The sequence below is a fragment of the Pteropus alecto genome, unplaced genomic scaffold (genome assembly GCF_000325575.1).
Source record: "Pteropus alecto unplaced genomic scaffold, ASM32557v1 scaffold45, whole genome shotgun sequence".
Taxonomy (NCBI): domain Eukaryota; kingdom Metazoa; phylum Chordata; class Mammalia; order Chiroptera; family Pteropodidae; genus Pteropus; species Pteropus alecto.
Window position 1 is genome coordinate 11,048,688 of NW_006442491.1, and position 18,477 is coordinate 11,067,164.

An 18,477-nucleotide genomic window follows, 5' to 3' on the forward strand; every position below is an offset into this window, starting at 1 on the left:
GAGCGTGAACCCAGGGTCTCCAACAGTGACCACTAAGTTACAGTATGGTGGACATACAGCCGTAAGAGCTTATGAATAGATTCTGGATATAAAGAAGCCAGAATTCCATCAGGATTTGGTTCAGACCTGGTGAATAAATTCTACTTTAAAAATTAGGTCTCACTTTGGCCCTCATTTACTATTATGACCGCTTATAGGTGAGGAATTAGTGATAAGGTAAAGAAAAGTGACTTGGTTAAAATCATCCAGTTCTTAGTGTCCTTAGTACCTCATTCTTAGTCTATGATATTTCTATACACCATATTGTCTCATTCAGTCTCCTTAGCTATCCTCTTCCTTAGAAACAATAATTAAAAACAGTTAAACATTTACTGGGTTCTTAATATAATATGCACCAGGTGTTAAGCACTTCACATGCATTTTTAAAAATTTAGTCCAAGTTATATGTGTATGACATAGCTTCTATTATTATCTTCATTTTCTTTTTCCAATGGAGAATCCAAGCCTTAGGGAGGTTTAACTATTTTGCCTAAGGTCACGCAATTAGTAAGTGGCCAAAAACTAAATCTCTTTGATTCTAAAATCAATTGTTTCAATTAGAGTCAAGAAAAATTACCCAAAACTTAGAAATAAAGCAAAAGGATAGCATCCTTTTATACTATACTGGAGCATTATCTAATTAGCTCATCTAATGATTATCCAATTTTCTAGGGGAATGTTTGGCTTACTATTTTTTCTCTTCTCCTTTTATCAGTTTTATTGCTTTCTAGAACATTAATCTATTTCATACCTAACTGAACAAATTTATTTTAACATTTCTTTCCTGACTACCTATATAAATCTTTGTTCCTCAAATGCTCTGTGGATGAACCTTACCAGCCTACTGGTTTTCTCACTAATGACATAAATGAACCTTTGACACTCACTATATGTTGATGGAAAAGTCATGTTTTAACTTTTTGGAAATTACATTTTGCCACTTCCGTGTGTGCATGTGTGTGTGGTGTGTGTGTGTGTGTGTGTGTGTATGTGTGTGTGTCAGATATTGTCTTATCTACCTAAGGATAGCAACACTTGAGATAGTTCTAGAAGGTCATGGCAGCCATGTTAGAAAGTAAGTTTCCGATTCTTACTCTTTCTTATTTAGCAGGTACTAGTAGAGTGCCTTGAGAAACACAAGTGTACAAAGAATTTGCACCTCGAATCTCTCCAGATTCCTGTCCTTTTCATTCCCCTAGATTTGAGATTTATTTTTTCCTAGCTGCACAAATAGCTAAAATTTCCATAAATTCATTTTTAAGGGACAGATATTATAGATAAACAGGCTTTTGGGGGGCCTGTAGTTCACTTAAGCTAGAACCTCTAGGGGATGTGATGAAAATGAGAGATTTCATGAATAGCAAAATGGAGAGGCAAAAGGCACCCAGGAAAGGTTAGCTTGCTTTAATCACAAGTGCAAACATGGCTTCCTTCAAATAGATTTATGGGTTCCTTTCTGGAGGTAGCAGCAGGTTTGTTTAACATTTTACAAGGAATCAGATCTCATGGTTATTAATCATTGCTCTCTCAGGAGCAAACCTGATGAAAATGCTTGCCTGCTTACTTTTACTGTAATCCTACAAATCCCTGTAATTTCATTTGCCATAATATCACTTCTCAACCATGCTCTGCTTTCTTTTCCTGGCCAGCTTCCACTGAGCCTTCCTAATTCAGTACAAAAGGCATCTCCTGGAGGAAGCTGGTGGCCTGGGCCAAGGCCTTCTCTGAACTCCAGTGGGTTCTCAAGTATCCTGTCATAGTATTTCTTACCTCATGCTACAATTGGCATCTTTACATCTCTACATCCCCCACAACCCTGTGTCAGGTCTTCAAAGGGTACACTCTCAGTTCCAATGGCTAGCACACAGAAACACTGAGTACAATTTTTTGAGGATAAGGATCATAGCTCACATTTCTTCTTAACATTTTATTTTTGCTTGACTTGATGCTGAGTTCTCAAACTTGAGTAGACACTCACATATTTGGTGCTTAATTGTTTCTTGTCGATTTTGGCATCAATCTTCCTTTAACTATTTAAGGCAATACAGTCTCAGCTAATTTGAACATGTTAATGTATAGCAGAGAGTCTAGTGAGCAATGTAACACACACACACACACACACACACACACACACACACACACACACACACACAAAATCACTGGCCTCAGGGTCATAGAAGGTGAAATACTAAAGGCCTAAGAGTAGAAGCGAGTGTTGGAAAAAAGCATTGTTTTCTTTTCCAGAGAATCTGAAGATCACTCTTGGCCTTTCGGGTTGTCACTTTTGTGGGGCCTGTTTTATGTGCCCAGAACACATAGCCCAATGCAACGTTTATCAGGGAGCTCTTATTCTAAGCAGATGGAAGATGATCAAAGTCTCCCAAACATGAAAACATGGAATTATACTGTATACTCTTCCATCTATTTGGTCTCAACTAGCTCTACCATGGTCCAGACACCAGCACAAGATCCACTTCAAAAAAGTTTGTGGACTTTGGTTGAAAAATAAGTTTTAAAAGTAAGTGGTTTTCTGAAGAAAATGAGTTCCCTAATTAAGAAAATATCATTTAAAAATGTAACAATATAATCAGAGATCTCAAAAAGTTAAAGCCAGTGTTGTTTTTTTCTTTAAAAAGAATGTTGGCTAAAGAAATGATAATTGAAGTGTGGTCCAGTACTGGCAGTATCCATCAGCATCCCCAGGAAACATGTTAGAAATACAAATTCATGAGCCCTACCCTAGATCTGCCGAACTGGAGTCTCTGAGGGTGTGGCCCAGGAATTTATGTTTTAACAAGTTCTCTACGTGATCCTGATGGTCACTAGTTTGAAATGTGCTAACTGAAAACTTTCCAAAGGATCAGCTCTCCTCCTTAGGAAGCAAAATAATTAGTTCTGCAGAGTTCTCAGTAGACCAAAGCTTAGACTAGGGCTTCTAAAAATTTAGCTGCATAAAAATCACGAAGAGACTTTATTAAAACACAGATCCTTGAGTTCCAACCTTAGAGATTCTCATCTGGTAGGTTTCAAGTGGGGCTTATGAATCAGCATTTCTGTCAAGTTGCATAGTGATTCTGCTGGTCTCTGGACCACACTTTGAGCGACAAAGACCAATACCCAGAAAGCTATGAGCTAATCCTATATGGCTACAAAAGCTGCACTCCATCTAGTCAGAACATTATAAAGGCTTGGTGATCACAAGGATGCTTATTTCTTCCTTGTAAAAAAAACCCAGTGAAATATTACCAGGCTCTTTGCTGCTTAAAAACAGCATAGAGGCCTTCGGAGCAGGTTTCTTTCTATAGCTTCAAAAAGCAAAATCTTTGTGCATTTTTTTTTCAGACATCTTTTTTGATGAGGATAGTCACTTATATATAAGTATGTAGAGGCTGCTGGGAGCAGGGCTCATAACACTGCCCATCCCAGAGCTTCCTAGTGAGAGCCCATCAAGGAACTGAATGAATGAATGAATGAATGAGAAATGAGTGACTGCAATCTCCCTATCTCGCACTAATGACTGGCTCTGAGAGGCTACATCTAAGTTCTGAACTATCTCTTTGAGCATTATAGCCTCACAGGAAGAAAAGCATAGGCTGTAAAATGAGGTGAAAATTACCCATGTTCATTGTTTTCTATGAAAGTAAACTGGAAAAGGGATATAACAGAATTGGCCAGTTGTGTGCCCATAGTCTACTTATTGAAACTCTTTGAACTTCTGTCCTTTCAACTGGGAAGCAGAATTATCAGTACATACATAAATGGTGCTGTGGACAGGGCTACTCAGTATGATTCATGGACTAGCAAGCAGCATCAGCATCACCTGGGAGTCTATTAGAAATATAAATTCTTAGGCCCCATCCCAGACCAACTGAGTCATAATATCTGGAGGTTAGGTTCAGCAATCTGTGTTTTAATAAGCCCCTCAGAGGATTCTGACACTCACTAAAGCTTGAATAACATAACACTGGATATGAGGACTGAGAGTAGATTCTCATGGTCAAGAATGGTTTAAGGAATGAAATTGTACTGCTTCAAATGCTGGCTGCATTACTTACCTGCTGTGTGATCTCAGGCACGATGTTTAACCTCTCTCGGCCTTATTTTCTTCATCTCAAAAATGATTTTTTTGTAAGGATTAAATGAGTTAATACATGTAAAACAGTTAGCAGAAGGCCTGACACATAGAGCTCAACAAATGGCATTATTAGATATTTAAATATAGATAGAAACAAGGCCAATGTTACACCATATATGTGTGTGTGGGTGTGCCTATGTGTGTGAATATATATATACACATATACATATATATGTGTATATATATAATTATTTATAATTGTTTCCTCTGGACCATAAGATCATGGTTGATTATTTTTTCTTTTTATACTTTTCTTTGCATACTTTTTTTGGCAATTGTCATGCGATTCTTTAAAAACCAGAAGAAACACTGTAAAAAAGATTTGTGCTGAAGGAGGGAAAATATTAACTGAGTTAGATGAGGTGTTAGTGTTGGCTTTGAAATATTTTATGGGTCCTCATGGGTCTCCCTATAATCATGCTTTTATCCTTGGAGCCAAGTATATGTTTTATTGGCTTCTATACATATATGTGTGAGTTTGATCATTCCCATGTAATCAGTCGGGATGAACAACTTCTTGGGCTTCATTACCCATGGGCATGGGCTCAAGATGATTGATTGAATTGAGGTGTTCTCCATCCCTCCTTGTATCCATGCAACCACCAGGTAAACAAACCCAGACTAGCCTAATTGATCGTGAGATAGAATATGTGGAACACAAATAAGTCATTTTAGTTAAGGCCACTCTAGACAAATTAGCTCCCAGCTGACCCACCAACTGACCACAGAGTGAACCTAACCAAGACTGGAAAAAATTATCCAGCTGAGCTTAGCCCAAATTGCTGACTTGTAGAATCATGGGCTAAATAAATGAATGTTATTTGAAGCTACTAAGGGAGTTATTTGTTACCCAGAAAAAGCTAACTGATATACTGGTATACCTCAAGAGTTTGCCATAGGGCCATCGTCCTGTTCTTTTCTCCATATCCAACAGTCACATTTCTTTTTACACTTTTAGGTTAGGAGTTTTATAGACAGTTGGACTATCAGTATGAGTAAGCAGCAAGCAGCAAATAGAGCAGAAACAAAGCATGCTTGGAAGGCACGTCAGTAATGGAAGATGATGTCTTCACATCCTTCAATAAAAGAAAATAGGCCAAGAGGGAAAAAAAGCCTGACTTAATATAAATTTTTCATATGGCATCTCAGGAACAACCAGCAATTCTATTCTTAGTCTGTTCCTCTATTGAAGCTGAAATTTATTCCCAGTTTAATGTCTATCTTTGTCTGAAAGGGATATTGAAGTTGTGGGCCAGGAGAGGAAGAATGTAGTTGGTAAAAGAAAGTGTTGTCATCCCACTTTATTAAAGGAGCCTGAAAAAAATGGATGTAGGACTGGACCCAGATGTTACCACTGATTTGTCCATTGATTATTGATGACACCTCTTTACCATTTTGCAAATGGCCATCAATTAATGAGAACTCAGGTGAAATGTTCTGGGGAAAAGTAGGGTGTTGTCTGCAGCTCTAGGGAGTAAGAAAGATCCTTGCCTTAGCCATTGAGAAATTGCCTATTCTTTTCTAACTTTGGGGTCATATGGGTTTTAATTATACAAATTAGTCCATCTGAGTGCCTAGAAGCACCATAGCTAACACAAAGCTGACTCACTACATGCAGGCAGTGTCTAATCTCTTTGTATGTGCTAATTCCCATAACAACCCTATTATCTCCCCACCTGTTTTACATATGAAGAAACTGAGAATCAGGAAGGTGAAATAGCTTCCCCCTAAGTCTAAGGCCAGAGCACCTGCCATTAACCCTTATGTAAGGACTCAATCAGATGCTAGGACAGTGCCTGGGACATGGTGGATGGTTGACCACATGAGCCCCAATAGGGATGTTGCACCCGGGGCTGGTGAGCACTCCCAGAGAATGAATATTAGTGATGGGTATTTATTCCCCTCTTCCGTCCCTATCTTTCCACTTAAAGGGCCACTCTCAGCACATCTATTCTTTCTGCATTTCAAGGGAGAGATAAAATTCTTTACAGATTAAAAGTGGCAATTTGGTAGGAAGTTTAAGAGACTTGTCTGGAAAGTGAGTTTTCACAGAAAGTGTGCAGTTTTCACTCAGATTCTGTGGGTTGGGTGGGGTATTAATGGAGATTCTGAGCATGATAGGTAGTAAAATCACACCCTTTCCCCCGCCTGCCATTGTCAAGGTGGCTTGTTTCTTTTCTTTCTTCTCTATAAGATGTTTTAGGCAAACATCTTATTTTTTTAATTAAATTTATTGGGGTGACATTGGTTAATAAAACATATGGGTTTCAAGTGTACAATTCAATAATATGTCATATGTGTATATTGAATTGTGTGTTCACCACCCAAAGTTAAATTTCTTTCCATCACCAGATATTTGATCCCCTTTCCCCTAATCTATCTCCTCATGCAAACATCGACATTTCCTGGGCTCAAATGATCATTCAGTCTTCACTGATAGAGAATCTTGCAAGTGCATTTTGCTCTCTCTCTCAATAAAAAGCTCAGCTCCTTTCATCTCTTTCCTTTCATCTCCTACCCCCACCCCGCCTGTGCACATGTACAGATGTGCACAGAACACACATGATCAGCCATCTTTTCTTTTGCTCTAAACCAGGAAAATTCAATGTGAGACTCTTTGAAATATAATGGCTCAAAATCAGCTCAGAACATGATGTCCCCATTGAAATGTCTGGAATTCTGAGTTTTCCCAGCAGGCTTCAGACAGAAGTGGAGTCAACATAAGCATATTCAAGCATAAGATGAATTCTAATGAGCTCGACTAATACACCAAAGCTCAAGGACACTCATTACCTGGGCTGAAGAGCATGCAGCTTTGAAGCTGCAGATGTCGGTAAAGATAAGTTTAAAATTTCAATCATGATGTGAATTAACATGCTTTCATTTCTTGCCAAGTTTCAAAGCAGAAAGATAATTTTATATGGGGACAAGACGGAACAAAGGAAAGCATATAGCTTACGATTTATATGTGCTCCTGAGGCCTCAAATTTGCATGTAGCTTCAAATACAAAATATATAAGTCATAGCACCTTGTCATGAGTCTGTTTAATTATAAATTTGTTTAAAAACATATATTGAGCACCTACAATGTGGGTATTTTCCATGTGTGTATGTGTAAAAGATAGATAAGATAGCACCACTCCTGTCACTAAGAAGTGTGTAGCTGAGTTCAGGTGCAAGAATACGGATCTGGGGACGTATCCAGGGAGAAGACTTAAATGCAATACTTTGAAACCCACGCTATCTAGGAAATAGAACTTTTTTTAGATTCCTAGATTCAAATAAACATTCATTCTCCTAAAACAAAATTTGAAAGTTAATCTAAATTATTGCAATCAGAAACTTCCTTTGCATTACTAAACTTCTGACATAAAAATTAAGGGGGGTGAATTGATCTTAAGTGTGGAAGACAAAGCATGAAGATGTATTTTAAGTGGTCCAGATTCTTTTATGATGACCATAAGTTTCAATTTTTGAAAGAGGTGTCCTACCCACTCTGATCTCCCTAAATCGAAGACCTGCTGTATTGTCCCAAGGGCACATTCAGAAATTGAGAAAACAAGAGAGAAAGTGAGAGAGGGAGAGAGGAGACTTCCCAAGGGAAGGATACCTAACATCAGCTGGCTTTTGGAGGGACCAGGGGGTTCCCTAATTTTTCCAAACACCCTGTTCCCCTTTCTTTATCCCCTGTCCCCAACTTGTCTGGTATAAGTTTATCCAAGATTTCGCAGATGCTTTTACTACTGGACATCCCTGCCCTGACCAGGCCAAGTTACCTTTTAAATAGTCTCAAAACACTGGACACTTCTTACTTGTACCACTTGGTGTAGCAGTTATGAACATAGATTCCAAAGTCAGACTGCCTCAGTTCAAATCCTGGCTCTGACAACTCAATGGCTGTGTGCTTTGAGGCAAGGTGTTTAACCTCACTGTGCTTTAGCTTCTTTATCAGTAAGGTTGCGATAATAATGGTTCCTACCACATAGGCTTTTTATGAAGAATAAATGGGTTAATATTTATGAAAATGATTAGAAAAGTGCAAGGCATATAGTAAGTGCTTAATAAGTGTTCATTTAATAAACATTGAGAAATTAGTTATTTAATACGTCTTTCAAATGTAAGCTCCAACTTATTGTTTTATGTTATTAAGGTGCATTATTGTGGTACTATATATCTGATATGCAAGGTTGGGGTAAGGAAGGCATTATTACTGCTACTATTATTACTACTATTGGTAATTAACATTTATGGACTGTTTGCTGTCTGTCCAACACTGTAATCAAAACTTTGTAGGCATCATCTATTTTAATCTTCGCAATAACTCTTAGAAATAGATACTCTATTGATACTCATTTCTCAGATGAGGAAACTGAGGCTCAGAAAGAACTAAATTACCTACCCAAGGTAACATAGTCAGGATATGCTGGTTCACTCCCAGATCTGAGGAGTATGTGAAGTCCTAGGTCACTTGAGAAAGTTTGCACAATAGTGACTGGGAACTAAGGCAAAGAGATTGGGACAGTATGGTGGCCATGAAAATGTGCCCTTCAAATTTTTGCCTGTAGGTAGGGCTCGATTACCACTTCCCCACACACACGCACACACACACACACGCGCACACACACACACACACACACACACACACCACCTTGAGGGTAGGCTAGATTCAGTGACACGTTTCCAAATATTAATATATGGAATGGGGTAAAATAGTAACTTTATAGTAGAAAGACCTGGTGAACATTAACTTGGGCAAGTAGTGAAGTATAACATCACCAGTGATGTCATATAAATTTGCTGTATCTCCTGACATGAAGTGACAAGTAGGCACTTCACTTCTGCTATACTCTTTCCAAAAGCCCATAACCCCAGTCTAATGATAAGAATAACAGCAGACAATCCAAGATTGGAGAGCATTCTACAGGTTACCTGGCCAAAGCTTCTCAAGACTATCAACATCATGAAAAACAAAAAAGATGGAGAAACTGTTATAGACCAAAGGAGACAGGGGAGACATAACAACTAAATGCAATGTGGTACATGGATTGGATCCCAGAACAGGAAGGGAACACTAATGGAAAACACTAATGGTGGAATCCAAATAAAATCTAGAGTTTGAATAATGGTAATGAACTAATATCGATTTCCTAATTGTGACGAATGTACATGATAATGTAAGGTGTTAATAATGGGGGAAATTGGATGAGAGATATACTTTAGGTGAGAGAAATACCATCTTTGTAACTTTGATGCAAATCTAAAATTATTCAAAAATAAAAAAGCTTAGTAAAAAATGCCTCCCAAAATAGTGATTTGATTGGTTTAAGATATGGTCTGGGCTTCAAAATTTTTATAAGAGCCTTTGGGATTCTGATGCACTGACAAATTTTAGGAACCACTGATCTACATTCTTAAGAGCTGCCTGGTGGAGAAAGTCACAAGGGGCAGATGCGTTAAGGTGTTATATTACTGAGGTAGTGGTTCCTTCTCTGTGATCACAGTGCAGTGGTCTCTTTGTGAATGGGCCACATTTACTCTCATAATTACTCTCAGAAACAGAATCAGATCTTTTTGGTGGGAAACATTAATATACTGGCTAGGGGGACCTAATCCTAATCTCTTTTTACGTTGGCTAAATAGATATTCAGATATAAACCTGTAGAACCAAACTAAAATGGAGTCACTTATATCAGGAACAAAATGGAGATGGTCAGCACAAGCGCATAAAGGAAACTTAGCCTAACCTTATGGGAATGTACAGTTCCTCTCAGAAATCAGCAGAGAACACTAGTCAATCCCCAAATTCCGAGTATGTTTATGCCATCTCTGGACTTCTTTGTTCCTCTGACTCAGCTACCTTGATCCAAATAGGGAAGAAGACCACTAGGCAACTGATACGCTGAAAAAGCCAAATAATTTTTGTATTTATCCCGTAAAAAAAATCCCTTAGTTTGTAAGCAATTCTGAACCTCTTACTCCCATAGCCTTGAGTTTCCCAGCTTGCAGATCACATGCCTCCAATTCATCATTCTGCTTTGTTTTATTCAGTATGCAGAGTTTGAGTTTTGACACCTTCCAGCACGTGATGAATTTATTCCTGAGACACTAGGTAAATGGAACACCCGTAAATCAACTGCTATTTTCAGTGCATAGTGGGAGCTAAGTATTGAAAGGGTTTTTGAAGAGAAGCTGTGGGCAATGAGAGGTTCCTCCCGTAACAGATCTCCTAGGTTAGCACATTTAATTTATTTTTAAAAATCTGGCCCCAGTGTTGTGTTTTTGTTGTTGTTGTTGTTGTTGTTGTTTTGCAACAGGGCACTTCATAATCTAATCATCCTCCTTCCCTCATTCAGGAAAGTAATGGTTACTATACTGGATGCTAGAGGTGCCCTGCCCAGATTCCTATTACTCTGTACTGGCAGGTGCACCTGTTTCACGGATGCTGAGCTTGCTATAGTTCACAGTATATCTGTGACTTCTCCTGAGCCTTGCCCTTGGTTGACAGGGCCACTTCCTCTGAGATGCCTGGGAGTTTACATGCCCTTGCACTCCAGGCTGGCCAGTGACTGATATAAGACTACATCCTTGTCTCAAGGCAGGATGAACTGTGATGCAATTTACACTCTATAGCTCCCCATGGGATCAGGCTGAGGCTGGTCCCCTGCTGAGATCACATTCTGCCCCGTCCTGCTTCCCTTGGCATTTTTCTGGGCTGACTTGAAAATCCTTCCTCATCAAATCACTTGCAGATGAATTCCACTGCAACCAGGGAAGCTGACTTACATCAGCTTGCATCCTGCTCCTAGTGGTGACTGAGAAGATAGCAGTTAGGGCTCTCCAGTGACCCCACCTGATGCTGCTCAACTGCTAGCCATCCCTGTCTAGCTAGGAGTCCCTAGTAAGTCATATCGCCTTTTTCGGTCTAAATTTCTTCATTCATAGCCACACTCGGGAAGTGCAACTGTCTCCTACCGGGCTCCCTATTTCCCTTCTTGTTTCACTATAATCCGGAGTGATTTTGTAAAAAGATAAAGTCGATCATGTCAACCTCCTCCCAGTGCTCTTAAAACAGAAGCCAGACTCTCCAGGCCATGACTGATCTTGCCCTTCCTAACACTTTGGCCTCATTTCACACTTCCTTTCTTCTGCCCACTTTCCTCCAATAGCATTGGCCCTCTGTGGTTCTGCAAACATACCAACCTTGCTCCTACATCAGGGCTTTGTACCCAACTATCTGAAATACTCTCCCCTATCATCTCAGGACTGATCCCTTTTTCTCATCAGGAGCTTACCTGTCATCTCAGAGGCCTTCCCTGACCCCTGTCTCTCATTACCACCTCATCCTATTTTAATCTCCTGCTTAGCCCCATCCCCATCTAATATTGTTCTTATCTGTCAGTTTATTCGATGTCTGTCTCTTCCAACTAAAAAGTTAACTCCACAAGAGGAGATCTTGCCTGACCTATTCACTCCTGTTTTCCCAGTGCCCAGAGCAGCACTATGGATGTAATAGATTCTCAGTAAATATGTAGTGAATGACAGAAGGAAGAAAGGAGGGAGAATTGACATGTCTACAGGCTTCAACACTACATGATGAGGATCCTGAGTGTTAAACACATTAATGCCCTCTGAGGCCCAGGAGGCACTGCTAGGCTGCCTGTAACTCTCAGAAAAAAGATGTCCTTCTTACTCCCTGATTGTTTCTCACCCCCACCAGCCCTTGAAGTGTGTTCCAATCCCTGTCTTTCTGGCCAAGGCCTCTGTAGCTCTTCTTGGCTCAAGGCAGCCCAGGTTTGGCAGGGCTCAGTATGCTGAGGACCCCACAGCCCACACTGGCCTACCTTGTGTGGGTGGGCAGCCCCAATCCTCTTATTTGGCTTCATGGAAGTTCAATGAGGCCGCAGGGCATCCCTATTACAAACAGCAGCTGCTTCACGGTCACATTTCTATAGCTCATGTTAGGAACCCCAAAGCCTGCAGTGATTGCTGGCTCCACAGAGTGACTGAAGCCTTTTGCCTCACTCCCCAGGATACTAACGGCAGGCAAGCACTAAAAGTCAAATGCTCTAGAGCCCCCTGCCTGCTCTTCCATGACTCTGCGGGCCTTGGCTCTTCTGGAACGATGATTGTAGATTGAAGCAATCAGGCCAGAAAAATTCATGTGGGCTCCAACTCAGGCCAGCAGGCAGGCAGGTCTGCAAACATCAAAATTACCTAGTTCAGGAGGAGGCCTGGCTGCTGAGAAATGGTCATTTGGGAGACCTCTGAATGTGTGATGTGGATCCAGGTGCCCTCTGGGATCGGAGCAAGCAGATGGCTGAAGGAAACAGAATTGGGCTTTCCCCGACGTGGGAGAAAGAATTCTAAGATAGCTCTCAAGGTTCCCACCCCTGCTACACAAACTCTGTATAATCTCTTCCTCTGAAACTTGGCTAGCAACTATGAACAGAACAGGATGTCACTTGTGATTTGGTTATGTTATGCAGGCAAGGTGAAGGGGTTCTACATGTGTAATTAAGGTCCCCAGTCAGTTGATTTTGAGATAATCAAAAGGCTGATTACCTGAGGGTGGGCCTGGCCTAATCAGGTGAAAGTTCTTAAAAGATGGGGCTTATAAAAATAAAAGGGCCATGTGGCAAGGAACTGAAGATGGCCTCTGAATGACAGCCAGCCAGGAAACAGACCTCAGTCTTTCCATGCAAGGAACCAAACCTCAGGTTCCAGATGAGAATGCAGTCTGTGCTGACCCCTAGGGGGAAGCCTGTGAGACCGTGAGCAGAGCCCTGCTATGCTGTGCCCAGACTTATGACCCACGGAAAGTGTGAAATAATTAACGTGTGTTGCTTTAAGCCACTAGGTTTGCGATAATATTGTTACATGGCAATAGATAGGGAATACACCTGGGTTCCAGAAAGGGCCTTGTAAGTTCCCAGTGCTGCCTCTCTGAAATTAGAGGGCTTCTATCCACCTTGTCTCCCTCTGCTCCCTACTTAGGGAAGGCTTGTGGTTGAGCGTGGGGCTCTACTTAACAAGCACTAATTTAACAGTCACAACAGTGTCCTTACTTATGAGTGAGGGGGTTGAGCTGGAGGCTTCCCAACACTTCCACCTCAACATTTCGTGATTCCAGGATGTAATCCCACACATGGGGCACAGAGGTGGCACAGCATGCTGAGTAGTTCAAAACACCTAGAATTGGGATCTAAGATGAGTTTCGAAATGAAGTCTGAATGACTGAAAGCCCCCAACTCTTCATTCCCCACTAAAATACTTCGGATTTTGCCATTTCATGGTCTGTTTGGAGCCATGATATAAAACTTGCACTCACTGATCTTTACCAGGGCATTTCCATCAAAGACATCAGCCCCATTCTTTTAGTTTTTTCAGTTCCAAATTTATTTTTCTGTTTTGTCCTGGGAGAGGTGGAGAGAACCAGCTGCTCACTGATACTGGTTTCAGAGCACCAGAATTGGTACTGGCTTTGGTGCTCTTTTGATACTGTTTTTCAAAATGATAGTATGATTCTCATGAAGTCAGGTATATTATCTCTAAAATGAAGCAGTACAGCAACTGTTTTGCCCCCACTCGCTCCCTTTTATATATACTTTTTGCCACCTGGAAGCTGAAGTTCTGTGTTTACTGCTGCAGTATCCTCTCTGAGACTATGAGAGCTGCCACCTCCCTCCCACTCCCCTGCTGGCAGGCTGGAATTAACTATTCCTTCTCTTGGTCCTTACCCTGTGCCATTTTATTTTTAAAATATTAACAACAGTAAATTTGGGCTTATGTTTTGGTCTGATGCTTAAAAACCAACCATTTGGTTCTGTTTGCTTTAGGCCCATGTGTGAAATCAGCCCTAAAGTCACAAGATACCACAAAGAGATGGTTCTCTGATTCCTTCCATAGGATAATAGAGGCAGCAGGACCTGCCAAAGCATCTGACAGATGCTGGTTGAAGGAGCACAGATCATGGGTGAGTGTGAGTCAGAGGATGTTTAAGGACCCAGAGATTCAAGATGTATGAGCTTGGAAAAATGTGGTCACAGTGCCTAGGGGAATGGGGCCTAGAGGGTGTGAAGGACAGCCCATTGCCCTGAGAAGGCATTTGGAACACCACAGGGACAGAAATTAATTCCCTGGAGCCAACTTGAGAACAACAGATAAAGGAGTAAGATGGACTTAGAAGATAGAGGAAAAGGATTCTAGAGAAATGGTGGCTCACAGGGCTGGATAGGGTTGAGCATTCTCTTAAATCAGCAGAATAGACTCCCTACCTAATTGGGGTGGCAATCACAGTGGATGGGATTTAGTCTTGACAATGGATCTGGACAAAAATCTCAGCTCTGTAATTTTCAAGCTGAGGGACTTGTAGTAATTTACTTAACTTTACTGCATCTTAGTTTTCTCAGCTGTAAAATAAAACTAATAATAACTTGCAGGTTTTCATGGGAGTCAAATGAGATGATAAATGCAAAATTCTTAGCTTAGTGCCTGGCACATGGGTTCTGAATAAATAATACCCAGTAGGAGTCCAATGAATATGCGTTGAAAAAATGAAGTGCTAACATATTAATGCGCCAAAGCTGAAGACAGCTCTGGTGATGCTTGGGGTATCTAGAGGTGACACTTTGAAAAATTGTAGCAGCCATTCTTGAAGTTCCACCTATATCTTCTTGGTACCCACCTTTCCATTAGATTCTGAAGGCCTCTTCTGCAAGCACCTACCACTCACTATTTTAGGGATTTCTCCCTTCTTGGGAGTAGACTTGGACTTCCACAGGGCTGGGTACAAGTTTACACCTCTAGAAATAGCCCTTAGCCACTGAAGGATAGGAATTGGTGCATAAACAGCTCAGACTCCTTGCCCTTGGGGTGGGGCAATTCAGGACTGAGCCCCAGCAGGTCGTGACCTGCTCACTATTGCCCCCTGTATTAGCTTCCTTCCTGTCTCACCTACCTTCCCTGCTCACCTGTAAGTGCTTCCTAGGATCACCTCTCAAATAAAACATGTGCACACATATCCTTCTCTCAGGCTCTGCTTCTGGGAGGACTCAATCTAAGACAGCATTCTGACTAAAGAATTTAAAAGCCTTTAATTTTTTTTTCCTTTGAGGGTTCTGTAACTTGAAGCTGGATCTAAAAAAGTAGACCATTTTGTCCAGGGCCTAATCTTCAGGGGTCTGCCATGTAATATCCAGATAAAGTGAGCTGAGAAACTGTACAGCCAGAACTCAGACTGCTCTTTGGAAGTGCCTGACTAGACAGCTGGTGAGTCAGACGTCCCCTGCTAATCTATGGAATAACTAAGACGAAGGCTCTAGTGGGGCCTGCTGCGAGGCCCCGACACAGGTGCAAGCCTTCTTTTCCATGACGCAGCAGCACAGTTGAAAAGCCTTCAGGGTTTTTTCCACTGCCTCTTCCCATGGGTTCCCATTTCCAAAGCACTCATTGGACAGAAGGCTGGCTAAGAATTGTTTCTGCCATTACGGGGAGCTCTTGGAATTACAGTAGAAAGCAGGGTTTGCTTAAACAGGGAGCATTTCTGGAAGGACAGAGAAAAATCTTCAAATATAGTTGTCCTCACCAAGACAAGTGAAATTTCATATAAAAAAAAATCATCACAAAACAATAAAAAACTGATGGCTTTTTCCAGTTTGAATCCAGAAAGTCTTACTCCTCCTTAAGGTTCAGAAAAAAAATTCCCTTTCACTCTCTCCTGAATTTACCAGACATCTGGGGCTGTGATTTAGCTTGGAGAAATGCAAGATGTTCCTCTTGATCTGAGAACACCTAAAATTTAAAGGCTTCAAGTTTGCCTGGGGGAGAAATTGGAAGACCTACGGCAACAGGGGAATAATAAGCCATGCCTAAATTCCCTAGTTTGTGGAATTCAATGTAGCTCCAGGATGGGCAGGAAGAGCCTGTGGTACATGGGGGCGATTTCTCTGACTTATGATCCACCCAAGACTGATGAGGGCTGTGGTAGATATAAATATTTTTGCAAAGGTGGCTATATAATTCCTCTCTCAGTATTCATAATCTTGGGTGGGCCCTCCCGCACTAACTATGTGCTTGGCCATGTGACTTACTTTGGTCAATAGGACAATAGCAAAGGTAGCCTAAATAGACTTGAAAGGTGCTTACGTATTGGGGCTTGCCCTCTCTTGCTAATTTTACATGATGAGAGACATGTAGTCTAGTCACCACTGTCACCTTAGCCAAGAATAAGCACCAACCACCATTCATGGACCAAAAGACCCTAGCCAACTGACTGAAGAACCACCTAGTTAACCCACAAAACCATGAGCAATAAGAAATTGAACGGTTGCTGATTCAAGCCACTAGGTTTATGGTAATTTGTTATACAACAACAAAAAAAAAACTACATTAGGGTCTCCCAGGTCTCACTCGTGCCTAGATGACACAGAGATCCACTCTTCCCTCCACTCCACTGGCTTCTTCCTACTCCACTACTGGGAGGGCTAGAGGAGCACTCGAAGCCTGATGCATCATCAGTAGACATCTCAGATGTCTTCACAGCACTTTACAGTTGTCACAGAAATCTCAAAATATCTTATGTTTTCACCACCACTTTGAAATTATTGTTAGACTCACCATCAAATATTGCTATTTAATGTTTTAATTTTAAAAGATTATATATTACTATATCACAAATATAAAAAATATTATGATAATTGTACTTCAATATAATTGTTTCCTATAAAATCCTATGTATTTTACTTTATATATTAAAAATATCACTCTATAAAGGGATCCATAAGTTTAACTAGACTGCCAGTAGGGTCAATGGGAAAAACAAAAAGCTAATTCTATTCAAATGAAAAATTAAAATTTGGTCAATCTATTCAAATGAAAAATTAAAACTTGGTTAATCTATTTGGGGAGGGGGCAGTTAGAGAAATGTTGTATTTAATAGTAAAGCTTAACATACTCCAGTACCAGCATGGCCTGGAGTCAAAGCAGCAGGGATGGGTAGGTGACCCCCACAGAGCCTTACATGACGAAGAAGATGAGGAAGGCGACCATCAAACAGAAGAGCCCCATGGCCTCAGATAGGGCAAAGCCCAAAATGGCATAGGAGAAGAGCTGCTGCTTGAGAGACTGGTTCCTGGCATAGCCAGTGATCAAGCTGCATATTCGCCCAATCTTGTCTCTCAAAATATTGACATAACTCATGAAGACATCTGAAGGCAAAAACTGTGGCGAAATAACCCAGGAAACTTCTACCTATATTCTATGTGAGCAGATCACAGAACCACCAAAAATGCCATTACTTTGATAGGTAGTGGAAACTAACTCAAATGCTTACAGGGGCTAAGAAGATGATAAAAATGTGTAGATTAGGCCAGGTACATAAAGACATGTAGTGTTAGGCTCTGGAGCAAAGTGAAGAAGAAATGCCCTGCTTAAAAAAACATTTCAGATATTTGGAAATCCAGCACTGCCCAAATAAGTTTGTGAGCAGTAGTAAGCCCAGAATCCATTAGTTTTTCATCTATGGATTAGAACCAAAATCAGACATCTGGTCAACATCTTCATCCTGGCTCATTCTGCCATTTACTAAGGGAGTGCCCTTTCTAGAGCTGTCGTAAAGTTTAAAATTTGAATCATAGTGAGGGAAACAATTTGGAAAAAAAACAAGTGTCATTAAACAGATGCAAGGTGAATCAATACAATTGTTTAGTAAGTGACCTAATAAAAATGCAGTCTCTGTATATAGGACATTTTTTTTCTTTAAGTCACAAGCTTATTGCATCCAAAAGAAGCATCTCAATAATGATCAAGGGACCCTTGCCTGCTTCACCCAGAGGCAAACTCTGATCCATTTGGTCAGAGTTGTTAGTAGAGCTGGGGGTGGGTGGGGAGTGGGTGGCAGGGAGGGGGAAGAGCCACTCATGTGAGTCTCAAGTCCTAATATGGAAGACTAATTTCTAAGTTGATAATACACAAAAGTTTTATTCAAGAAACCAAAGTTAAAAACAAGCTCAAATAAATAAAACAAATGAAAAAAATCAGACTCCTGGAATGCTAGAGAAAGAAGGGACTAGAGCAAGTGGAATGAGTACATGACCTTGAACCTGAATTTGCTTGTCTAGAAACAAGATAGCGCAACAGCATCTTTGGGCCCACTTCTTCTTCTAGTATCTGTGTGCCTTCCTGCACCCAGTCATTCAATCAGATGCCAACCCCTCATGTTTACTTTTTCATTGGACTACAGATGACTTGGCTTTATACTGGGTCTTTTTGGTGATCAATGGAAAGATGGGCTCGAATCAATGAAT

At 40.7% G+C, this 18,477-nt stretch overlaps 1 protein-coding gene across 3 annotated transcripts in view; it reads right to left on the reverse strand.

Annotated features, from left to right (window-relative positions):
• The window catches only part of SNAP25 (synaptosome associated protein 25), a 78,461-nt gene that overhangs the window by 47,474 nt on the left and 12,510 nt on the right, over positions 1 to 18,477 (reverse strand). The window contains exon 2 of one of the 3 annotated variants that reach the window (XM_025039942.1): positions 8,574 to 8,633. The exons of the other annotated variants lie outside the window; for them this stretch is intronic. The gene's annotated coding sequence lies outside the window, so the exon portion shown is untranslated. The remainder of the gene's footprint in view (positions 1 to 8,573; positions 8,634 to 18,477) is intronic. 3 annotated transcript variants of the gene reach the window in all.